Source organism: Urocampus carinirostris, chromosome 3 (genome assembly GCF_059441175.1).
Source record: "Urocampus carinirostris isolate Australia breed hairy pipefish chromosome 3, RoL_Ucar_1.0, whole genome shotgun sequence".
Classification (NCBI taxonomy): domain Eukaryota; kingdom Metazoa; phylum Chordata; class Actinopteri; order Syngnathiformes; family Syngnathidae; genus Urocampus; species Urocampus carinirostris.
Genome location: NC_142351.1, coordinates 17,951,358 through 17,975,865, shown reverse-complemented (window position 1 = coordinate 17,975,865; position 24,508 = coordinate 17,951,358).

Here is a 24,508-nt window from a genome sequence, read left to right as displayed (position 1 = left end):
AGTGTGAGTGCAGTGAGTCCGATGGGTTTGTGTGCTGAAAGGCTTTGAACTGGTCTCCCAAGGAGACACAGACTACAGATGACCTTGACCTGTGAAATGATACAGTATACTCATCGGAGCAATATTAGTCGGTGTGAGCAACGCCGAGATGACATTGGTCAGTGTGAGCCACGCCGAGATGCCATCTTGGTCTACAGCCTCACCTAACCGACGACACTTGAGAACACCCTTGAACAAGCTGACGTCAACTGAGCTGCAAAAAAATGATGGAAGTTGGGGCTAGACACAGGCGCTCACTTGGTCGGGCCATTGTGGCTCACTCTTGGTACACGTCCAGTCCCACTTTAAATTTCTCATGTGGAAATGTCCATTTGTCTCAGGTTTGAGACATTATATTGTTGTTAGAGAGGAAAGAGGAGAGGATGTGAAAGAAAAAAATCTCAGAAACTGTTAAATACTATGTATATAGTGATTCCAAAATGTGATCATTTTTAACTTGGTTGATAAGATTCATTGAAGAATTGTCATTCTGGGGATGGGTTTCTTATAAGCTTTTGGCTTCGACCTGTCATACCTTTTTCCTTTTTGGTTGATTTATCATTCTGTGATGTGATGTTTGATGCAACATGACTGAAAGGAAAAAAAATAACGAAAAATACATAAAAATGGTTTCACGGTAACTTAAGGCTAAATTTTTTAACTGTGCTGGCCCAAGCCTTCCAACTCTAAGTCTTAATCAAAAAAACACCACATGCACAGTTGAAGCGATCTGAGGAACGCCGTCTCTGTCCGGATGACGTTATGGCAGCAGCCTGTCAGTTGTCGGTCCTCATTGTATTTAGTGCTAGCAGACAGTGCGTCCACGTTGGGTTTGTCAGCATCTATTCGGACCCGACCTGTCCGCTTCAGCACGCGATGGCGCATGCTGATGGACGTTTCCAGCGCTCCTTCCCCGGTGTCCATCACTCGGCTAGGGACGTTTGCCTGACGCGTCTTCCTTTGAGCTCCTGAAATCTGTTGACAGCTGCAGAGGGTGGTCTGCGCTAGTGTCAGCCTCTATTACGGCGGACGGGACGGGATCCTGACGGCTGGGATGCAGGTTGCCTGCTGTGCATAAATGCTCAATTGCGGTCGATCGATTGCTCGATAATAGCTTTTGAAAATTGATAGAAATGGGAGGAGAAGGTTTGAGAGAGTTTCTTTTTTGGGGAGAGGTACTGTTTTGAAAACACAGCCCCAGAGGGCTAAGTGGAGGTGGGGCTTTGAGTCGTGGTTTATTTAGTTATTTGCCATCTTGTTGGTTTAGAGTGACTCACAAGCTTTCATGTTTGCCGCTACGCAGCCACTTCGTCTCGTGTTTGTTCTCTTAATTTGCGGCTCGCATCTGAAAAGACAGACGCACTATTTAATTAGCACTCCCTCTGTTGGGCTGAAATCGTTTTACTTAGAAAAGGTTGTTATTTTTTAGTGGCGATGGAGGCCCCCATGCTGCCCTCCTCTTCATCCTCCTGAAGAGGACAAGTTCAGCTTTTAATAAACACGTAATAAGAAAAAAAACAGCTGGTCTCGGCGTCGCAGATGGCGTCGATCTTGGCATCTCTGAGGCGGGGACCTCACACGTGCAGATGGCTCATTATTCCAACATTTGGTGATGCATATTGCGCAAAATTTTATTCCAATGCTTAACAACCAGGGTAAGCCGTACAGGTGTCGCGCACAGCGTCTTCTTCAAAGAGTTCAGACTGCTTCGATTTTCTTCACATTTGGGATGTGGCAGCCTTATGTTCAAGGAATTATCCAGGCAAACACAAAAGGTGAAGGCCTTTAGCATTTAGTTTATTTTAAAGGCTGACTGACTGACTGACTGACTGAGTGACTGACTGACTGACTGACTGACTGACTGACTGAATGAATGAATGAATGAATGAATGAATGAAAAAATGAACAAACAAATTAAACACATTTTGATCAATCAATAAAAATCCACAAGAATACACTGCCAGTCTCTCTCTCTGTCATGATTGCCCTATTTGGAACACCTGTGGCAGCTTGATTGGCGCCAACAGCCCGGACAAGCTGATTGGTGGCCACACCCTTCTTAAGCCCCTGTCTTCTGTTCAAACTTTGTCAGATCGTTTGCGTGCTGTTTTGTTTTCACTCAGTGAGCGTTTTCGTCCGACTCCATCCCTGCTAAACCTGTTTTCTGCCTGATTCCCGTTTTCGATCCATTTCTGAACCTGACTACGCCTGTTCTGTCTGCTGCCTGCCTAGGACCACTATTACGAACTCGACATCGTCTCTGATCTCCAGCCCTGGTCAAACGATGTCCCATTCCCGCCTGCCTTCTTCCGACACGGAAGTGTCATCCCCGCCTTGCTTGATTCCGCTCTCCGCCAGTCCTCGAATCAAGCAAGCCTAAAATCTCACTCTCTTTCAATAAAATCTGAGAAACGCATGCAATTGAGTCCTGAGTCCGTTCTGGTCTGTGACACTCTCCCTCTCTCTGTCACGGAGCACTTTGCAAGGCACCAAACATGATTCAAGAGGTCCTTGGTTAGCCAAAGTTTGAACCAGATTTTGTGGCCTTTTTATGGAGGCAAAAGGTCAGTCCTTACTGCAGGATATCTACAGGTGAGCGGAGATGAATGCTAATGGCAGATGCTAATTGGGTTGTATGTGGTCCATTGTTCTTCATGTCGCCGATTGTGTGCTCTATTTTAAACCGAACTCTGGTGAAACCTAAGATCAACCTGATGGATATGTTGGGCTGATACCCTGACGCTTCATCCTCTCCAGCTTGCCTCCTCCATATTTATACGTGGCGTTTTTCTTAAATAAACTTGAGATACATTTGTTCAGTTCATTAGTTCTTGTCTACAGGGGGCGTTATTACTGCAAGTATCCAAGGGACATTAGCCAGGCAGTTTCTGACATCTTGCGTGAAACGAAAGAGAAAATATTCGTATTCCAGGCAGCTGCGGTGCATTCAAGAAACTTAGTAAAACAGCTCTTTGCCAAAGAAATCCTATTGGCAATGGAAGAAATAGAATTGAATATTCTTTATTGTCATTTATAACCGGGTTGAGAAAAATTGTATGCGTTGAGATTAGACATGACACATAATAAAGACTAAAGAGAGAGAAATAAGAGTCCGCCAGAAACTGGCCTGAGTGATAATAATAAAAAAATGGTGCATAGTAAGAGTAGTGCAATGAAAAATAGCATGGTAAACAAAAATCATCAAGAAAAGTTCCGAAGTAAGCCACAAAATATATATTTTTATATTTTTTCTGTCCCCGAGCCTTGTTTTAAGGGACCTAAAGCACCTAACTGAGGGCACCCCGTCAAAGTTAAAGGCTTTGATTCAGTATCGCAAGCCGGCAATATCTTCCAGACTGGGTAGAGAGCCGTCAATGATCTTTTGTGCTGTGTTGATTACTCTTTGTGTGTTATTTGTGTCTGTTGCAGTGCTCCCAGCATACCATACCGTCATGGCAATTGCCAGATTTCTCTCCACGTTGGCTTTGTAGAAGGACACCAGCAGCTTCTGTTCCAGGTTGTTCCTTCTGAGAACACTCAGGACGTAGAGTTACTGGTGGGGATTTCACACCAGAGCTCTGATGTTGGCAGACCGGGAGAGGCGGTCACATATGTGCACGCCCAGTGGTTTGAAGGAGTGGACTCTCTACAAAGTCTCCATTTATGATGAGTCAAGCTTGGTTGAAGATTACTTCTGATCTTTGCAGTACAAGGTTATATGGAAACCTGGGATCACACGAGAACCAGTGTACAGAGACCACGCAACAAAAAACACTTTTTGCGAGGGTTGGCGTATTTGGCGAGTTTGTTGCTTTGTATACTTGGTACGCAGCTTGATATGACATTTGGCGTTAAACATTAACCTAGCGACCAGAGTGTGTCAGTGCGTAAAAGCTGTTACCCACATGAACAAATTTGGTTACTACCTATGTTTATTTTGATGCAGCCTGGTCATCCTGAAAGAGGTGTTATCTCATGTATCCCCCTTTCTCAAGTTTTCTTATTTTCTTCATGTCAATGGTTTTGAGTTTTTCATTGCCCATATGCAGGTTTGAGATAAGGGGATGTTGCAATCGTGGCCTGTGCAGTCCTTTGAGACTTTTCGTGATCAAGGGCCATACAAATAAATGTGACTTGACTTAATCCATTTTATGTGATGTTGGTGTAATCTCCCAAGAACACCCAAATGAAGTTGTGGAACGATTACAATATTGGATTTATACTTATTGTTGTTGTAACTATTAATGTCATCATTATTATTGCTATCATTATTATAGAAAAAGTAGTGACATTAAACTGGGTCTTGGTAGAGATAAAGTTGGGGAACCCTTGTTTACAAAAAATTAGGGTCATAGGGGCACTATTTCAAGTACAGGTTGCGTTACGGTTGCCATGGCGCCCACTTGAATGTGCTAACCCTTGCACTATGCAAATATTACCTGTGCTATATTATAATTTATTAAATCCTAAAATGGAAAGGTTTTTAATCGAATTAATATATGATGTTTGTGTTTGCAAAACCTAAGAATGTTGAAAGAAGTCAATCGCTTGTCATAGATAGGATTACAGCCCTTAAAAAAGGACTTAAAACAAATTTATTTTAATACCTGGTAAATACTTGTATTGATAAAGTATGTACAAATGTTAATAATTAAAATTGTACAAACAATGACAAAAACAACACAAATACTATACTAGTATTGTGTGTTTTTTTAAATGGCCCAAAAGTGCTCAATAGTAAATACACAATAGGTGCCAACATTTAATTTTTTGCATTTTTTAAATGTAAAAAATCAACCAATCAACCGAAGTTTTCATAATTAAAGTACTGTGTTTGACAAAATATATTTATCGTAACAACTCACCCTAATCTTCAAAGTTTTATTTTAAACGTGATTTATTTTTTAATTCTGTCATGATTACCAATGTGAATCACCTGTGCTCGCTCATTTTGCGCCAACCGCTGCGGGCTCTGATTGGCTCCCTGTCGCTATTTAAACCCAGTCCTGTCAAGCCCCTGTTGTCAGTCCGTCTACGAACCTCTGTTTATACAAGGCAAGCCTTTTCGACCCTGACTCCCGCCTGTCCCGTTTTTGCTCCCGTTTGTCTCTGGCTACTACCAGTTTTGATCCCGACCATGTCTGCTCTCCCGTCCCGGCTTACGACCCATTTTTGATCCCGACTACTTCTACTCCCCCATCCTGGCTTATGACTTGTTTCCGACCCCACCCACGCTTTGCTCTCCTAGTCCCGGCTACCAACCAGTTCTTCCATCCCTGCCATCGCCATCGCTCGCTGCGGAATAGCCACTTCCATGTTCACAATCATTGTGCGAGAGCAACTTGCTTTCCGCGCCCAGCGAACACCGGATCGTGGGTGCAGCCCGTCCTCATTCTTTCAATAAAACTTGTGGTAAAAATTACGCAATTGGGTCCTTTTCTCCGTTCTGGTCTTGACAAATTCAAAGGAAATTATTTATTTTAACATTTTATTGTTTCCCGAATTGATTTTGCTTGTTTTTTTTTTATTTTTACATTTGTGTCTAGTTTTGTTTGCATATTTTTTATTCAAAAATAAAATAAAAAAATCTGTCAGACTATCATTTTTTATGTTATATCCTAGTAAAACAATAATTACACTGTTTTCATCTTGACCTAAAATAAGTATGTAAATCAAGCGAATCAAAAGCCCCATAGCAGCCTTGACACCTCTAAGACTTGAGATACACACATGAGAGTCTTATTTATATTTATGGAGAAAAAAACAACACTGTCGGATTGCACGATAAGAAAAAAATAACACAGGGTGAATGAAACCAGGGAAAAGGGTTCATTCCCAGGAGAGAAATGTGCTCTTTGTTGAGTCTTTTTTAGGTTGACTGTTTTAAATTACAGATGCGCTCTAATTGGCTACGGTCAAATAAAACCCACCTAATGAGGCATTGCAGTCATTTGCTTCTTCCCTTTCAAGTCATTTCCCTTTGGATCTCAGAGCCAAGACTTTGCTCCTGTGCACTGAGCACTTCTCACGGACTTTCCTTTGACTAACATTTATTTTGCCACAAATAAACTTTGCAAACGTGCTGCAAAAAAAAGTTTAGTGCAGCAATTGCAGTTTTTGTGCGCGTGCTATCAGTGTGTCAGGCCAGCCGTTCGTCCATCTGTCATCCATCTATTTTAAACACCATTTCTGGATGGATTTTTTGTGTCCATTTGAAAGAGTAATGGCACTTAGATTTGACGTTAAGGTCTTCCCGTGCAAGCTCCTCTAAGGATTGAAAAAAAAAGGGCTTTTTACAAACATGCTCCAGAGTGCCAGTCTATATACAAAACATACTTTCTGATTCGAATACTTTAAAATTTAACGATGTGGTATTATTTAATATTCATACAGCTATTTTCATTTCCTTCTTTGCTTCATGCTACCTTTTCGTCATCTTCTTGTTTATCATCTTTTTTTAGCGTACCTGTGCAGTGCCTTTTTTTCCCTCTCACATTCATTTATTGTTCCTTCTTGGGATTTCCTGCTGATTGCTGCTCTAAAACTAACCATTCTTTTTAAACTATTGTCAACGTGCAAAAAAAGTATGCATGCTGACACAGTCCTCCCCATTTTTTTTATTTGAGGATTTGCCAAACAAAAAATAGTCACTATACTTATAGTTCATTATCCACTTTGAGAAAGTAATTTGTAGATATATGTGTATTTTCACCATTTATTTTCTCATGTCATTGAAAGTATTAGTTATGAATATACATTTTAAAATATAAATATAAATACAAGTCTCATAATTTTTAAGAATAATCTATAAATCCAAGCATAATATATTTGCTTGCATGAAATTAGTGCCAACATCATTATTATTAAAATTAATGGTTTCAGAATTTAAAAATGATCACTAAAGGGGAGCCAATACTTGCATCGGGGCAGGTATTTCTAAATAACGGTGGTCAGTACCGATATGATGACACCTGGTATTGATACTCACTCAGAGTAAGCACTAAAGTTAAATGTATTTTTCTTATTATTATGATTATTATAATCATTATTAGCATTATTATTTATTCATATTTTTTTTTCAAAAAGTTTCCACATTTCAGAAAGTTGGCCAAAAAATTCATCACAAAAATTACATTTAATGGCAAGAATTATCTTTAAACATAAAAACGTTCCTTAAGTAAAGATATATATATATATATATATATATATATATATATATATATATATATATATATATATATATATATATATATATATATATATATATATATATATATATATATATATAATTTAATAACTCTCATGTAATATATAATGATGTATAAATGAAACTCATGAGTAGATAATTAGTACAGATATCCCTCGCGATATGCAATTTACTTTAAGTTTTTGCTACGGCACAGATTTGCATCATGCATTCTGTTCTGTAATCTGATTGGCTGAACAGGCTCCAGTTTATTATTATTCAACATTATTTGTAAAAACATAAAACAATTAAAAAATGTTTATACAGTACTTGTTTTTGTTAAAAACAGGATTCAGCCTGTAAACGGGTAAAGAAATATCATTTTACACGTCGTGGAATTCTCCTATCACACACTTGGGAGGTAACCGTGATAAACGAGGGATTACTGTACATTAAGGAAAAAGTAATACGCTGACACCTACTAAAATGGATCAATGAAAAGATACTGAAAAATAGCACGTTTTTTTTTGCAAAAGTAAAATTGGCCAATATTTTGCCGGACACTGGACAAGGTCTCGCGGCGAACTATGGTGTCCGGGCACACTAGTTGAAAATGTCAGCTATATACCATATGCAGTACTGTCATGGTTACTGATGCCCGCTCATTTGGCACCACCTGCCGCGGTTTCTGATTGGCTCCCTGTCACTATTTAAACCCAGTCCTGTCAATCCCCTATTGTCAGTCCGTCTGCGAATCTCTGTGTATACTAGGCTAGCTTTTTGTTGATCCTGACTCCCGCCTGTCCCATTTTTGCTCTCGTTTGTCTCCGACTACGACCTGTTTGGATCCGGACCACGTCTGCTCTCCCTTCCCGGTTTACGACCCCTTTTTGTTCCCGAATACGTCTACTCTCCAGTTCTGGCTTACGATTCGTTCCCGACCCCGACCACGTCTTGCTCTCCAGTCCCGACTACCGACAGGTTTTCCGCTCCTGGCACCGCCACCGCTCGCTACGGAAGATCCACTTCTGTGTTCGGATCACAATCCGAGTACGAGAGCAACTTGCTTCCCGCCCTTCCTCTCTCTTTCAATAGAACTTGTGGTAAACGTTACGCAAATGGGTCCTGTTTCCGTTCTGGTCCTGACAAGTACAGCTTACACTTAAATCTATATACATAGTAGTTTGTTACCTCACAGTGGTTTACCTGCTCACACTCAGCATTGGAATTTCATTTCAAGAGTTGAACTAATCCATCCCATTCATGTGATGGTTAAAGGGTGGCACTAAGCTCAAACGCGAGTAAAACAGTGTCTGCATGTGCGCGTGAGCAGTTATGCGTGCATGTCCTGAATCATCCGGGGGATTTTCTTTCAGCCCTCCTCCTCCTTGACACTCCCTGTATGGCCGAGCTGTCCTGTCCAATTTGGAGCAGCATCCAATGTGACCTTTATCCAGGCGATGACTGTAATGGACTTGAGCACGTGTCAGTCTCCCTGCTCGTGTCATATGTTTTGTCGTGCATGTTTTACACTCACCAGGGAGTCACGTCCTATCTTCTCTGCTGCCGCCTATTTGACTTTAAATTCCACTTAGACAGGTGATAAGCTTCAAAACAGAGACCTTTATTCCTCTCGAGACACTTTGTAAAGGCATTTTTGAGTATGTCCCGTAGTAGTGCTTCTGTAATGCTTGTTAGCAGGTGAAAAGTTTATGGTTTAGTATACACTAAAAACAAGGAAAATAGGCAGTTGTAAGTTTACTTTAACTGGATTACTTTCAATTACTTTTGGATTAATCCAATACCAAATATGCTTAGAAAAGACAAAATAAACTAAATATGAATAAAATTACTAAAATTGTGTGCAGGCTTGGGGAGTAACGGAATACATGGAACAGCAAAAATTATGTTGGCAAGCTGATAGGATTTATCATCATTTTGTTTCTGTCGCATTTTATGTTAGTTTTGCCGGAGATCAAAGAGATCGAAGCCAGGAGAGAAAGCTTACCACGTGTTGTGAGTCATAATTCTATTCATGTTTAGTTTATTTTGTCTTTTATTAGCATATTTGGTATTGGAGTAATCCAAAATTAATTGAAAGTAATCCAGTTAAAGTAACCCTACCCAACCCTGAATATAGGCATACATTTACTTTGAACTTGCAAGGAGAACAGGATAGGACAGCACAAAAAACCCCACAATGCCAAATTACAAATCTGTTCTAAAAGCCCTCTCCTGAGGCCTTTCTTTTTAGTCATTCTCTAAGGTTACATAAAAATAATGGATGTGGTAGTCAAAGAACAGCAACATTATTGGCCAATAATGAAAACGATGTAAATAACATACAGTGAGAGTAAAATGTATCTAATCCATTTCTGGATGATTGGAAAACTCTTGTAAAATGATATTAGCACTACTGAAATGCTCTAGCTGGTAAGAGAAGCTATAACACTGAACTTCAATTGAACTAGTTGAATATCTAGTGCAAGGGTCGGGAACTATTTTGACTCAAAGAGCCATAAAAGCAAATTATTTTAATTTTATTTTGGGAAAAAGCCACAGCAAATATTTTGAAACAAAATTCAGCAAAACCACTAAACCCGCTCTCCAGAAAAAAGCTCATTCTAATGCACATTTGATTCCACGGTGTGACATTTGATGATTTGATCAAATGAATGAAACTGGAATGCTAGATCTTGCATCCCAAATGTCAACAAATATACCACTTTAAACGTGTTCTTCCTCCCGCAATTACTTAAGATCGTTGAAACTTATTTTGATCTTAATTTTTTCATGAACAATGGTTTCAAAACAAAGTGCAAGCAGTTATTTTGTAAAAACATCAGAAAAAACAGCAAACAAGGATCCCGACGTATTTATGGTATTTTCGGCGCAGAAGGCGCACGGCGAAAGATACGACGGAACGCTTGCTTTCTCTGAATAGTTTCACCCATCCCCAACGCTCACCTAATCAAAGTGCACTGGGTGCTTGATTAGGCATCTACAGTAATCCCTCGGTTTTCGCGGTTAATGGGGACCAAGACCACCCGCGAAAACTGAAAATCCGCGAAGTAGCGGCGCCCCTTCAAAAATGCTTAAAAAGACGTATACAGGTATACAGTATACCCGCCCTGTATACAGTACACCATATACCAATAGAATACAGGTAGAGAGAGAGTGAAATTCATGTTATAACAAAAAAAAAAAAACTGTAAAATATGTTGTATGTACACGGAATAGGACTGCGGCGAAACCACTACGAACCATTCAGTATGATTGTACTAACCGCTTTCAACCAGTTTTGGGAAACAACAGTTAAAAAATGGTGTGTGTTCATTTTAATGAAAGTGAAAGAGCTACCTTCTGACAATAACAACATACTTTAGCTAGTGGCATTGAACAGCTTTTACGACAAATACACAAAACCACACACAATTATCCGTGTTTAGGTAGTACAAACAACCGCTCGTTTTTGGTATAATAAAGTCAAACTTGAGATGAAATGTGACAGAAGAGAATATACCTACGTCGCGTTGCCGAGTTCCCTCCTTGATAAACTGAGCGCCACATAAGAAGGGGGTGAGGTGAGAGGAGTTGAAGGAGGGGATGGGGGTGAGCGAAGCGGCAATTACTAAGCATTTTGTCAGGGCCTCCCCCTCCCCTTCACAATAAGAGTGTCCACACCGTGTCCTCAGTTGACATAAGCTCGCGCTCAATGGCGTCAAGTCAATAAATGCCGCAAAATTGGAACCGCGAACTAGCGAGGTATACAGTGTATACAGTTTTTTATGTCGATTTTTATCATAAGGTGTCTCAACAGTGAACACGGATTATTAAGTCAAGGATTCCTTAGCAATGTACAGTCAAAACGAGTTTCGTTTTGTGTGACACTTTGACTGTAAACTGTAGTTGAAAATGTGCCCTACGTATTTTGGACAGCCCTGGATTAGCCTCAGTGTTGGTCAGGCTCTGCTTGCTTCATGATGGGTATTGCTCACTTAAAGTTGAAACGGTATGGTGAAAGTCTGCATGGAATTAATTTAGTCACAGAGCCATACATACTCATGAGTCATAGGTTCCCAGCCCCTAATCTAGAGCAGGGGTCAGCAACCTTTTTGGTGTGGAGTGCCACTTTCAAATTTCCTTGTAAATCAGTGTCCCACACCAAGATTAATGACTCGCACAACAATGTTTTTTATATCCAACAGAGCTCTCATTTTACACCTGTCCGAATATACAACATGGATATCGTATAATTGACCAATTTATCTTCCACTATTCTTGTTAATCAACTAAAAAATTACTGTGAGCAACATGTGGAAAGGCCTGTAGACATCCATGAGTATTTCTTCTGGGGCTGAGGTATCTCCTTGATTCCTAACCACTTATCAATTTTTCTCGTGTTCTCTGTGCATCTACTTTGGAAAATGATATGCAAATGCACGACCTTATAACGCCTTGCGAGACTTCCGAAGCACAAAGTTATTCGATGCAGGCTTCTGATTGGCTGCCGAGTATGCAAATTGCCTAACGAACCGAAATTCCAAAATTTCCAAACCGGACAAAGATTTCGAAATCGGGATAAAGCAAGCGTTTGATTTGAAAAAAATAAAATAAAAATAAAAAAGAAAGATTGTTCTTTTGTTTTTTTTTCTCGAAAAAGTTGGCCACACGGGCAGAGACATTGTGTAAGTTGTACGCCAGACGTAAAAGATGCACGCCCCGGGCGTCCGGGCAGACGTTATTTCAGACACTGCCATAGAGCCGATTTGTTCACGAGCGATATGACAGTGAAGGCCTGGGTGTGGAATACATTGCCCGCCACTGCAAACAACAGTGAGGAATAAAAGTCAATAGCGAAATAGAATCCTATAAAAGCTCATTTGCAGGTGTCCAACATTAAAAACAAAAACAGGCAAAATAATGTTGTCAGCAGGCACACTTCTATTCCAAAGTCAAGTCAAGTCATTTTTATTTGTATAGCCCTTAATCACAAAGAGTCTCAAAGGGCTTCACAGGTTATTACACATAAACAGTTTAGGCTATTCATATGCTATAGAGTAGAAGTGAGTTTTAAGCTTAGATTTAAACATTTCCACTGAGGTTGCAGATCGGATCTCAGGGGGAAGAGCATTCCATAACACCGGTGCCCGGATGGAGAACGCTCTCGAACCTGCGGAACACTTCTTGGCTCTTGAGATCACTAGAAGACCGGTGCTCTCAGAACGAAGACTTCGGCCCGGGACATAGGGGGAAATCAGATCTGAAAGATATGAGGGGGAAAGTCCATGTATGATTTTGTATAATAATAAGAGAACCTTGAAATCACATCTTAGGCTCACAGGGAGCCAATGCAGGTTAGCCAAAATTGGGGTGATGTGATCGGACTTTTTTGTCCTAGTTAAAAGCCTCGCTGCGGCATTTTGTACCAGCTGAAGACTCTTAAGTCAGGTCATCGGAAGACCGGAGAGTAGTGCATTACAGTAATCGAGACGGGAGGTAACAAACGCGTGAATTATAATCTCCGCATCCAACTGAGACAGTATAGGACGAATTTTAGCAACGAAGGTGGAAGAAAAGCGGTTCTAATAATTTTCTTCACATGTGTTTTAGAGGACAGATCGGGGTAAAATGTGACACCTAAACTTTTAAGTGAGTCACTCTGTGTGATGTGACATTTGTCAATGTTCACAGCAGTTTTTGAGAATAAGTCGCGGCCTTTAGATGGACCAATAACCAACGTTTTGGTCTTTTCAGAGTTAAGACGCAAGAAATTGAGTGACATCCACTCTTTTATCTCAGTAAGGCAGGCCTCCAAATTTGCACAGTCTAGTGTGGTAGATTCCTCCATCGGGAGATATAGTTGAGTGTCATCTGCATAGCAATGGAAACTGATATTATACTTGCGAATAATATCACCTAATGGAAGCATTTTAATGCTGCAAAGAAGGGGGCCAAGCACTGAACCCTGCGGAACACCACAGGTAACACTAAAGGGCTCAGATGTCATTTCGCCATATTTAACACAGTGCGTCCTATCTGAGAGGTAGGATCTGAACCATAAGAGGACGGTTCAATGAAATGTTCTGCATTCATATAGCGCTTTTCAAGTCAATGACTTCCCAAAGCGCTTTACAGAGTGCTTCACATTTCCCAATAGCGGCCGTGCAGCCATGTAAGGCGCTAACCTGCTTATTGGGGGTATTAGGGGTTCAGTGCCTTACCCAAGGACACTTCGACATGTAACACAGAGGAGCCGGGATTCAAACCGCAATCTCTTGATCCCAAGACGAGCGCTCTACCTCCTGAGCCACTGCCGCCCCAAAGCTTATGATTGATACCCACCTCATATTCTGTATTGTCCTGTCTTTTTCCGACTGCCTGCCTAGTGGTGATACAAAGGAGAAGGACGATTGGAGATGAGTCAGCGGACCAGCGTTTGACCTGAAGCATGTGAACGCCTGCATGGACCAGCTGGCAGAGATGGGAAGCTGCGTCGTGGCCGTCATAGACTTTCTGGACTAGTTTACCGGCTGCTGTCATGCACTTTCCGGACATGCACTTTCCGGAAAATTTTCAACATGTTACTTAGTGTTTACCTTGTACTGTAATGCCAAATGTAATTCACCCTGGTCATCCTGAAAGGGGAATTGCCACTTGTGAGGTCCCTTTTCAAGGTTTCTCTTTTTCCTCACGCTGAGGTTTTGAGTTGTTCCTTGCCCGCATGTTGGTTTAAGATCAGGTAATTGTGTCATTGTAATCCTGTGCAGTCCTTTGAGATATTTTTTGTGATTAAGGGCTATATAAACAAGTTTGACTTGACTTGACTTAAGCAGGCGGCCAAGATTACTATTGTGGATGGGTTGCAGCAGAAAAAAAAAACCCAAAATATGCAAAAAAGTTGCATAAGAACTCAAGTTCATTATACAGGAAATCAAAAAAAACTGCACACAGAAAAGTGTAGAAGACTTCAAAGCATAGGTGGGCTGCACAAAATAACCGTCACACGTTTTTGCCTCTAATCCCCCCTCAAACCCCCATGTTGCTCTTATTGCTCATCAGCTAAGTTGTCAGGTCCGCTACGTCCCTTTGATGGCATCACTGACAATTAGCAAGACGCCGCCACACAAAACCATCTGGACAGGCACGTCGCTTGCTGCTGAGCCAGACACTTTTGCAGCGCGACAAAAATAAATCTCAAGGTCACTTGCTGTCACTTTTCCGACGGCGCAGGTTCCTTCAGAGGTGGATTTATTGAGATTGGGACTTATTTTGAGAAGGTTTACTCGCTAATGACAGAATCTCTTAAAGACTATTAAACCCAGAAGATGAATTAAATCAGTACGATGTGCGACTTTGTGTCACATTTCACACTCGGCTATTATTCACTTATGCCTTGTCTAGCATTTAGCTGATGCGCAATTACATCCAACTGCACACGTTGTTAAAGTTGTTTATGTGTTTTCTTTCTACACTTTTAATCTGCTGTTGTAGTGAAACATATTCTTTTGTAATGGAAAAAAATACAAATGTTAGCCACTGCATGCCCTGCCTATCTGTACAGCAAAGTTATTCCAAAATATGTGGTTTTGTTACCATTTTGCTACAACAAGGGTGTTATAAGTGAGCCAGTGGTTTCTTGTTGTCAAAAGGCTCAGGTTCTGTAGAAGAAAGTGAGCCCTTATTTGGAATAGAATCATTGATAATATAGTAAACATTGTGCAACCATCCGCCCATTTTCTTCCGCTTATCCAGGGTCAGGTCATGGGGACAGCAACCTCACTTCATCCAGCTCGTCCAACTGGATCCAGAGGCGTTACCAGGCCAGCCTAGAGACGTTGTCTCTGCAGTGTGACTTGGGTCGTCGTTTCGGCCTCCTTCCAGTGGGACATGCCCGGAAGGTGTCCAAATTGAGAAAATGGCATCTCATACTGGTAGGGACACCTCACCTCCGTCCATGCCAAATCTACATCCTTGATATAGCCAGAATAAACCATTGATTTAGGGACAAATGGGTTTTTTTTCAGTAAAATCTATGTATTTAGTCATTTATTGTTTTTAATTCAAATGTTATGTTAAATTTGGTAATCTTTATTCGGGCTTAAAATTAATTTTATAAAAAAAACATGCAAACTGGGGAAATTATAGGAAAATCATAGGCTAGAAAAATTTATAATCACTGCATCATCATATTTCATGCTGCTAATATAAACTAATGCATATGTGGTTCATTGGTGCAAAGATATTTTCATTGAGATTGAACTGTATTATTATAATATCACATTAATTGCAAAACTCAAGCTACAGATACCGTGCATTCCCATGATGATCGTGCGTGTGCAAATATGTTGTTGTTGTTGATCTTATTGTTTTTTATTAGTCCTGGAAGAATAAACTCCACCGAGCAGTACACAGTTATATCCCAATGTTGGCTAATTATGATCAAATTCTAACAGTGCCCTTTGAATAATTTGCATTTTTGCTCCACAAGTCCTGGATGGATATTAGGCTGATGTTCTACAAAGGACAACACTAACTTAGATTCTGGTGTGCAAAACAGGGATTTTTGTGTTCGTGTGCTATTGTGGGCCAGGGGCTGCATAATGACAATAACCAAATAAGTCATTATACAAGGTAAGCTGTAAAGTTAATCCTAAAGTATTGACACAAACTAGCCCACACAGCTGGAATGGAATGTATTAAGATCGGTTGAAATGTTTCACTCCCTCTGTCAATGCAACCATTTGCCAAAATCAAAAAGTGTATGTAAACCTAGCACCCCATTCTATCCAGAAAACAAAAACCAAACTGTATATATTTTTCCAAATGCCTTAAGAATTTGAAATATCACATGGTCATAAGTATGTGACCCTGTTCTGGGTGCTGAGATGACACTTAGTTTGAGCTATTGCAGACACAATTCTTATATAGATTTAACAAATTTGTTACATCTCAATTGTAGGATCCGCATCCATTCCACCTTGAAGATCCTATCAAGTGGTTTTGGTTTGAATGTGAACGTTGGTAGACAGCAATTTTGAGATTCCTCCAGCTCAACTGGGTTTAGGTCAGGACTGGGGTTGAGCCAGTCAAGAACAATCACAGAGTGGTTCTGAAGCCACCCTTTAGTAATTTTAGCTGTGATCTTAGGGCCATTAGGGCCCTGTAAAAAAGTGTTGGAACAGTCAGAGCCCCTGAGCACTCTGAAGGTTTTCCTCCAGGATATCTGTACCTAGCCGCATTCTTCTTTCCTTCAATTTCAAACAGTTTCTCAGTCTCTGCTACTGAAAAACACCAAAGCAACATGTGGCCTCAACCACGTTTCACATTCTATTCGGCAGGTAGTGAGCAGTTACTGGTTTTATCCATACGTACCACTTATAATTAACAAAATATTTGATCATGGTCTCATCAGAGCAGATATTCTTGCGTTTTGTGGACCATCTTCCGCCATGATATTCTGCCATTAAGTCTGGATTGGTGGAGAGCAGCAGTGATAGTTGACTTTGCGGAAATGTCTCCCTTTCCTGCTGTATATCAGGACCTCAACCACAGTGATCTTTGAGCTCGTCTCTCACCAAGGCTCTTCTCCCAAGATTGCTCACTTTGGCTGCACCGTCAGATCTAGTCAGACTTTTGAATTTCCAAATCTCTTACCTTTGAGGATTATGGAGTGCTCTTAGGAACCTTGAGTGATGCTTCATGGGCAGTTCCTTCGATCTTGTAATTCTCATTTGCTCTGACATGCCCTATGAGCTGTGATAGCAAGTGTGTGCCTCACCTGATCTTGTCCAATCAGTTTATTTAACACAGTTAGATTCAAATCAAGAAGTGGACACTCCCTGAGGAGGATCAGCAGAAATGGACAGTGCTTAAGTTTAATGGCCATGTGAGATTTAAGTTTTTCTTTTCAGTCAATTTACAAAATGCTCTACATGTCCGCTTTTTTTTTTAAGACGGGGTTCTGAGTTTTATCAAATACTTAATGACATTGAGAGTGAAAAATTTAATGGTCTAAATACACTCCGCACCCACTATATCTGAAAGAGCTAACAAATAATGTAGACCTACTGGTTAAGAGACAAAAACTAAATTCAAGTGAACTGCAACTAAACTGTACAGCAGGGGTCAGGAATCAATGGCTCGCGAGCCATGTACGGCTCTTTTAATGAGTACGTATGGCTCAGAGACAAAATTGATTGCGTGCGAATTTTCTCCAAGTCGTTCTGACCTTTACAGATTGATGCTTACCGTGATGCCTATGATGCCAATCACTGAAGTCTGTAAGGGTACTGTCCAGTTTATGTATAGGGCACATTTTGAACTACAGTTTACAGTCAAAGTGTTCCACCAAAAAAACTCAATTTGGCTGTACAATATTAATCCTTCATATGGAAGATCCTTTAAACATCCCTGTTCACTGTTAAGACATCTTATGATTAAAATCCATCGACATAACAAACTGTAAATACGCCAAAATATCAGAAGAGCAGCCAAAGCAATTTGCGGTAGGAATGGGTGGAGCTATGCAAAGAGCACTCCCTCCTGTCCGCCGTATGCGCCGAAAGTAAATACATAAAGATCTTCGTTGGCAGACCGTGTGCTGTTTTTAACTATAACTGCTTGCACTTTGTTTTGAAACCATTATTTATGAAAATAATGAAGGTCAAAATGAGCCTCAACAATCTTAAGTAATCGCGGATGAAAGACAAGTTTAAAGTGGTATATTTGTTGACATTTAGGACACAGGCTCTGGCATTATTCCTGTTTCATAAATTGTATCAAATTATCAAATGTCACACCGTGAAATTAAATGTACTGAAGCAGAAGCTTTTGTCCGGAGAGTGGGTTTAGCGATTCTGTTGAATTTTGTTTCAAAATATATTTTGTGGCTCTTTCCCAAAATAAAGTCAAAATATTTGAGTAACAAAGGTTCCCGACCCCTGTTCTTCAGGATTTATAATGCACTTTTTAGAAATGTGGTAAATTGTGGTCGTGGATTAAAATCCAGCTGCCAGCCTTCCTTTTCTTTTGGGTGGTTTTTGATCCGGGCACTCCGGTTTTCTCCCACATTCCAAAAACATGCAAGAAGGTTAATTGGTTGGTCCAAATTGTCCCTAGGTGTGAATGTCTGTCCCTGTGTGCCCTGCGACTGTCTGGCCACCAGTTCAGGGTGTCCCTGCCCACTGCGAGAAGATAGCTGGGATGGGCTCCAGCACCCTAGGGACCTTACTGGAGATAAGCGGTGCAGGTAATGGATGGATGGATGGGTGGAATTCAGTGAGTTTTTTTTTTAAATTCCATCCGGAAAGAACACGACTCCTAGTGATCTCTATACCACAGATATGATCAAATGTTGTGTTTTCATTTGTACCCAAACTTTCCTTAGTTAAATTCATTGGAGCCTAACTGAGCCCATCTGAGCTGAATGACTCTCCAAATTAGTCTCTTTTAGTGCTGCAGTTGATGTTAAGGCAGGACACTATGTTAGCCATTCTCACATTTTGGGTTGAAAGATGCTCATCACAAAATTACTTATCCGGTTTAACGTTTTAACAGAGGCAGATGGCTTTTAACTATTTTACTATTTACACCCTTAAAGTCAAAGTCAAAGTCAAAGTCAGCTTATTGTCAATCATGCAGCAAAAACAGAAAATTGAAAACTGGTTCTTCTCAGCCCTCGGTGTCTAGAAAATAAAAAACACTTCGATAATACACACTCCACTGAGACACACATGTAGACAGTACGACAGATGAATATACAGTGCAAATATAAGTCATAAAGTGCATAGTGGTAACTGGTAAACAAAAAGTTCTAAGTTGTGCAAAAAGTACTGAGTTGCAAAAGGTTCTAAATTGTAAAGCAAATTTACATTATTGTGCAATGAGCAAGGTTAGCTTATTTTGGGCCTAAAGGGTTAAACTGTTAAAGTGATGTAGTATCCTGGAGTTACTGGGTGTGTTTCCATTTAAAAAAAAAAAAAAAAAAAAAAAAAAAAAATAAATAAATAAATAAATAAATAAATAAATAAATAAATACCCCGCGACCCTACCGAGGATAAGCGGTGCAGCTAATGAGATGAGATGATAAATAAATAAATAAATAAATAAATAAATAAATAAATAAATAAATAAATAAATAAAAAATACAAGATAAAAGAAAAAAGGGAGAGTCAGGCTCTAGGTGAAGCGGGCAATGGAGAGAGAGTGGCTTTAAGGAAGTATGGCAGAGCACGGAGTGAGTTCACCAGCCTGGTGGATGTCTCGCAGTCTGCTGCTCCTGGCCCCCGCAGTCTCCTGCCTGATGGCAGCAGGCCGAAGAAGCTGCGGACTGGGTGGGTGGGGTCTCTCGCGGTGTAAAGAGCTTTGCTGGTGAGGCGAGAGGTCTACAGGTCCTGAAGGGATGGGGGAGTGGCACCGATGATCTTTTTCACGGCTCTCACCATGCGCTGGTGGGTCTTCTTGCAGGAACTCGAGCAGGCCCCATACCATAGGATGATGCCGAAGTTCTGCTCTCGATGGTGATTAAAACCGTGAAACCTTAATTACTTTTAGTATGTTAAGTAAAGCGCACTAGCGTCTCCGTCTTGAACGATAACATACAGAAAAGACAACAACAACAAGTACACTTGCCATAAGTTCTAAAGTTTAGGAGCATTTTAGCCAGATACAGCCAATAAAAAGACAGACTTGTGTATCATAGCAGGCATACACTTAAACAAAACGGAGTCTGACTCGCCTCCGTAAGATTCAAGTAACATTCAAGCCAGTACGGTTTTGATGGCATGCATTGTACATTTTCTATGCTTAACATTTGCTATGAAACGAGAGCTTGACGTTATACCAGACTGTGCCTGACGAATGTATTTGAAATTAAATGCATGCAGCCAGAAGAACAAATGTCAGATGTTAAAACCATTTGATTTTAACCTGTAGGGAATCGCTACATTCTTTTATTACATAGTTTGCAGTTGACCACTGAATGTAATTCACAAAATGTACATGATATTTGTTTTATTTACTGTTCAATTGCTACTAATGAGTCTGTTCTTGGTTTACAGTAATAAAAATTGTTTGCTTGATTTTAATCTATTATTGATTTGCCTGTACCTGAAAATTAGAAAGGTTTAGTCATGGATTTATGTTTCTACTGGCTAAGCACTGTGGCAAATTGGTCTTAGAATTTAAAATTTTTAATTTATAATTTTTATTCAGGTATTGTAGAAATCAGCGAGTAATGAATTAAAATATGTATATTTCATTGAACCATTTTTGTTGTGTTTATTATTATTTGCCACATAATTAAATCAACTTCATGGTTAAAAAAATAAATAAATAATGAAAATCGAATACCGTAAATTCCGGACTATAAGCCGCTACTTTTTTCCCAAACTTTCAACCCTGCGGCTTATTCAGTGATGCAGCCAATTTATGTAATTTTTCTAACAGCCGCCAGCGACGCAGGAGTGCAAAAGGTAAGATTTAGACCGGTGGAATATATGCGCCGAGGAAGACTGCAACAACATACCCTCATCATGCAAATTGCAAAAAGAAAGGCACATGACGCAGCTTTCAAGCTAAATGCAATCGAGCAGTCAGTTAAGAAGAAAACAGAGCTACTGTACGTAAATTTTACTTTACGACGTCTATATGATAAAGTGTCTTTCCCCCACTGGGGAAGACGACATTGAGGACGTCGTTATAAGGAGGAAGATGAGAACGTTGTACCGTGGTTTGAACAAGTTCCGTATGTTTTCTTAACAGAGTCATTAATGTGTTGCACACGTGTTGCTAGTAGCGTTTTACTACCGTTCACAGGCACGGTTTGGGATGAAAGTTATAATATTATTATTAAAGCTTTGAAAACTCTCTCGGTGTATCGTCTTTCTTTGTAAATATGTGTAACCATGTATAGTATGTATTTGCAACTGTATATTTTTGTAATGTATTTATTTTAGAAACGTATTCTGAGCAAATGGAAGTAAAGGGAAGTGGAGGCGTGTTTGACGCGGCCGACGATAGTGGATATATATTTTTCCCACCCTTACCTTTGGAAATATACACTTTTTTCCTTGGATTACTTTCAACGGGCACCCGGACTCTGCAGGTCTGCATCAAACGTTAAGTACCAGTATCATTTTCCGTTCATTTTGCTGACTGTGATTTTTGGACTTTGTTGTGAATGGGTTAATTTTGTGTTTGTGTTGCATTTTTTCGATGTGGGCACATGCGGCTAATATACAGGTGCGGCTTGTGTATGTACAAAATCTGTTTTCCTATTAAAATGTGGTGGGTACGGCTTATAATCAGGTGCGCTCTATAGTCCGGAATGTACGGTAATCGTTTAAATTGTCTGTGGGAAATCGACTATTTCATTTCATTTCATTTCATTTCACTATTCAAAATTGTTGTTAGTTGCAGCCCTACTCACAACAAAATGTATTTTGTAATCCACCATTGAGACCAAAAAGTGCCACATTCAGTAACCCCTTCCACTTCCTCAATTGAGTCATAAGGCAGCTCACCAACCCTCTGGTGTCGCGTCCTTCCCACTCCCGGCATAGGGATCGGTTCCATGGAGGCTTAGATTTTGAGATGGCATGGAAGCTACAAAAGTCCCCGATGGTCAAAGCAACGCTAGAAGTTCAACATATGTGAGAAACATCTGTCATTCTGACAAATAATAGGAGCAGAGGGCCTCTTGGGAGGAGAGAGTAGTACAAGCTTTATATTTCCGTTGAGGGGGAGTGTGTGCTGTACTTGCAATGCTATGCATGCTTACACTGTCAATTGACATTTTAAGGGCATTACCTTGACAAGGAGACCTGGACAAATGAGAGGAAAAGGCAAAGTTATTTATTAAGGCGCTTGGCGAACCATATTTCAAATTACATGTATCCACTCACTATGCATTTTCAGATAAAACTATGTTGGATTTATTGCGTCTTAAATGTTGAATTTGGATTTAATACTTTTATGTTGAATTAAGAAACTTTCAGATAACATGGTATACGTGTTACTGCTTGATACCATATAAAGGCTTCGTTTTATTTCAAACTACGGTAAACACAGTGTGCTAGTTGTTACATTTTATGTAACCAGGACTTGCTGTGGGAGACGGAATAATGAATTCTGGTGTTTACCAAAAGATCTTGATGGAGAACATCAAGCCATCAGGTCTTGCCCTCAGAATTAAGCTAGATTGGACCATGTAGCAGAATAACGATCCGAAGCACACCAGCAAGTCCACCTGTGAATGACTTCCCCAAAAAAATTAATAGAATAGAATAGAATAGAATAGAATATACCTTTATTGTCATTGTTACAAATGGGCTAACATATTGTGACAACGAAATTGGGCATGACACTCCAGTTTTACACATAGTGAGGGTATGAGCAAGAAAATAAAGGAACAGAGAAGATAATGTTATAAAACAAGGGGAATAAGGCTATAGTTATAATTTACATGGTATTTACACAACAATGTCAGCATGTGGGATGTTACATACAGGGTTGTCGTGATAACGTTGTATCGTAACGGTTGTGCAATATTGCATTTGGTGCAAAGTCATCATGGTGCAAAAATAGTCCGCATATACATTGGTGCAAGCATAGACATCATAGTGCAAAAAAAGGAAATGGTCAGACATTGTGCAATTTGAGCATTAAACGTAGTGCAGTCGACATGTGCAAGAACAAGACTTGAGTAACATTATATTCGTATGAGGTAGTGTTGGCACGAGTTTTCAGTTTTTGTGCGGTGTCTGTTGAGCAGTGAACAAACATAGTGCAGACAGCATGTACGTGAGTACCATTTTACATACGTGTGAGGTATTTTTTTTTTTTTTTTTTTTTTGCAACAGTTTTCAGTTGTTTGTGCGGTGTCTGTTTAGGGTGGTAATGGCTGTGGGGAAGAAACTGTCTCTGAGTCTGTTCGTTTTTGCTTTGTGTGACCTGTAGCGCTTGCCGGAAGGCAGCAGGTCGAAGAGATGGTGGCCGGGGTGAGAAAAGTCCTTGACGATGTTTTCTGCTCTGCTGAGGTAGCGAGAGCAGGCAATGTCCTCCAGACTGGGCAGAGAGCAGCCGACGATTCTCTGGGCTGTTTTTATGATCCTCTGGAGCTTTTTCCTGTCTGCTGCTGTGCACCCCGCATACCACACCGTGATGCAGTATGTTAGGATGCTCTCCACTGTGGCTTTGTAGAAAGACACCTGCAGCTGCTGTTTTAGGTTATTTTTCCTGAGCAATCTCAGGAAGTGCAGTCGCTGCTGGGCCTTCCCTACCACCGCTCTGGTGTTTGCAGACCAGGAGAGGTCGTCGGAGATGTGCACGCCCAGAAATTTGAACGAGTGGACTCTCTCTACGCAGTCTCCTTTTATGATGAGTGGTGCTGGATTCCTGCCATTCCTTCTGAAATCCAGAATCAGTTCTTTTGTTTTTGTTGTGTTCAATATGAGGTGGTTTTCCGAGCACCACGTTGAAAGTGACTCAACCTCATCCCTGTATGCCGCCTCGTCCCCTTCAGAGATGAGGCCGATCAAGGTGGTATCGTCAGCAAACTTAATAATAGTGTTTGTGGGGTGGGTCGGTGAGCAGTCGGAGCTGTAGAGGGTGAAAAGCAGGGGGCTCAGTGCACAACCTTGGGGGGAGCCAGTGTTCAGTGTTAGGGTGGGAGAGACGTGGGTACCGAGTTTCACCGACTGTGGGCGGTTGGAGAGGAAGTCCATTATCCAGTGGCAGATGGAGGTGCGTGGCCAAGTCAAAGTTCGGATTTAAAGTAGATTGGGCCAAAATTCTTCCACAGCATTGTGAAAGACTTATTACCAGTTATCGTAAACCAGGGGTGTCAAGCTCATTTTGCACTGAGGGCCATATCAGCATATATTCAGTTATTTCATGTAAAATATCTGAATTAATTAATTTTGAAGTCACAAGCGTTACAGGTGCGCTGAAAAAGTGTTGCTACACATACGTATAATATACAGTGAAGGAAATAATTATTTGAACACCGTGCTAATTTTCCATTTCTCACACTTAAAAATCATGGAGTGTTCTGAAATTTTCATCGTAGGTGCATGTCCATTGTGAGAGTGATAGACTAAAAAGAAAAATCCAGAAATCACAACGCATGATTTATTGACAATTTATTTGTGCAGAATAATATTTGAGCACCTGAAAAATGAATGTTGATATTTGGTACAGTATCTTTTGCTATGCTTTGCTATGACAGAGGTCAAACGTTTCCTGTAGTCTTTCACCAGGTTTCCACACACTGCAGGAGGG